Source organism: Phocoena phocoena, chromosome 17, assembly GCF_963924675.1.
Source record: "Phocoena phocoena chromosome 17, mPhoPho1.1, whole genome shotgun sequence".
NCBI lineage: Eukaryota > Metazoa > Chordata > Mammalia > Artiodactyla > Phocoenidae > Phocoena > Phocoena phocoena.
In genome coordinates, this window is record NC_089235.1 from 16789178 (window position 1) to 16791204 (window position 2027).

At 36.9% G+C, this 2027-nt stretch overlaps 1 pseudogene; it reads left to right on the forward strand.

Moving 5' to 3' along the window:
* The first annotated feature begins 1056 nt into the window (after window positions 1–1056).
* On the forward strand, window positions 1057–1410 carry LOC136137127 (small ribosomal subunit protein uS10-like; annotated as a pseudogene).
* The last annotated feature ends 617 nt before the right edge of the window (window positions 1411–2027 follow it).

Consider the following 2027-nt stretch of genomic DNA (forward strand, 5'->3'; position numbering starts at 1 on the left):
GTAGACAACATGCATGGTTGCGTAGATACTTTTAGCAGAGACATGGAAACTATAAAAATGAAAATCCTAGAAAAGAATAATTCAGTAACAGAGATGAAGAATGCTTTCAAATATTTTACCAGTAGATTTGAGGTAGGTGAAGAGCCAGTGAGCTTGAAAATGGAGATAGATCAACAGAAACTACACAAAGTGAAACACAAAGAGAAAAAAAAAGAATGATAAAAAAGAGAGCATCCAAGGGCTAAAGGCCAATACCAAATGACCTAACATGCATAAATGGAACTCCAGGGGAACAAAAAGAGAAGAGGGCAGAAAAAATAATTGAAGATGAGTAAGAATTTTAAAAAGACTCAGCACCTATGAACATCATATTCTAACTCCCAAAAGCCAAAGACGGAGAGAAAACCTTGAAGGCATCCAGAGGAAAAAATAACGTTACATTAATGAACAAGGAAGAGAATTACAGCAGACTTGTCACTAGAAACCATGTAAATAAGAAGGCAATGGAATGATGTCTATAAAGTTCTGAAAAGGAAAATAACCTGACTTATATCCAGTGAAAAATATCTTTCAAAGGTGAGGCAGAAACAAAGCCTTTCCCAGCCAAAAAAACCTTGAGGTAACTCGTTAGCACAGATCTACTCTGCAAGAAATGTTAAAGGAAGTTTTTCAGGTAGAAGAAATATGATACCAGATACTTGGATTTATACAAAGAATGAAGAATGAAGCTAAAATGGAATACATTTTTCATTGTTGTAAAAGCTAACTATTTAAAGCAAAATTTGTAATAATGTGTTTATTCCATAAATAAAAGTGAAATCTATGACCACAGTGACACAAGGAATGGGAGGACTTGAGAATGTCCTGTTACATTGTATATGAAATGACATAATACTATTTGAAGGAAAACTCATTAACCATTAAAAAGTTAAGTGTTAAAAAATGTATCAAGCCTCCGTAAGGAAGATACTGTGGCCACTGCTCCTGACTCACCACTGTTCCTTCTTGCTGAGGAAGAAGTCAGTCACAAAGTTATGCTCCTGCCATGTGGCAGCCATGGCTTTTAAAGCTACTGGAACTACACCAGTGGACCCAGAAGGGGTGGTTCACTGAGTAAGAATTACCCTAACTGTCCGCCACGTAAAATCCCTGGGGAAGGTGTGTGCTGATTTGATCACAGGCTCAAAGGAAAAGGACCTTAAAGTGAAAGGACTGTTTCGGATGTCTACCAGGACTGAGAATCACTGTGAGATAAACTCTTTGTGGTGAAGGTTCTAAGACTTGGGAGCATTTCCAGGTGAGGATTCACAGTGACTCATTGACTTGGACAATCCTCCTGAGAGTGTAAAGCAGATTACTTCTATCATTGAGCCAGGATTAGAGATTGAGGTCATCATTGTAGTTGCTTAAATCAACTATTTTAATAAATTGATTATTAATCATTTTAAAAAGAGGTATAAATAATAAGTAATTGTAGGAGATAAAATAGATCATAAAATGCTTAGTCATTCAGAAAAGGCAGAAAGTGAACAAAAAAGCAAGAAAGGCCAAATGGAACAAATAGAAAACAGCCAGCAAGATAGTAGATTTTAAGCCAACCATAACAATAATCACTTTAAATGTCTAAATACATCAGTAAAAAGGCAGGTTGCTATACTGAATTTAGAAAGAAGGCTAACTTATATGTTGTCCATAGAAGACTCACTTTAAATATAAAGACATAGATAGGTTAAAAGTAAAAGCATATACAGGCACCCCCCACCCCCGGCTCTCCAAAAGTAGAGTGTTCCTATGAAACCTTTCGTAAGCTAAAATGGCTTAAAGCAAAGAAGTAATTACCTTAGGACACATCTTGCTAACAGATGCAAAAAATAAATCGAGATAAAGCACAGATGGTCACACAGTTCAAAGCTATGGTGGCTTGAAACTGAGATGCTCAGTGTAGTTCCTCGGGAAGAAGCTTAGTAGTGCCACTCTCTCTGCTGGGGGTGCACTGCCTCTATGCTGCAAAATAATGCTGAACGCTA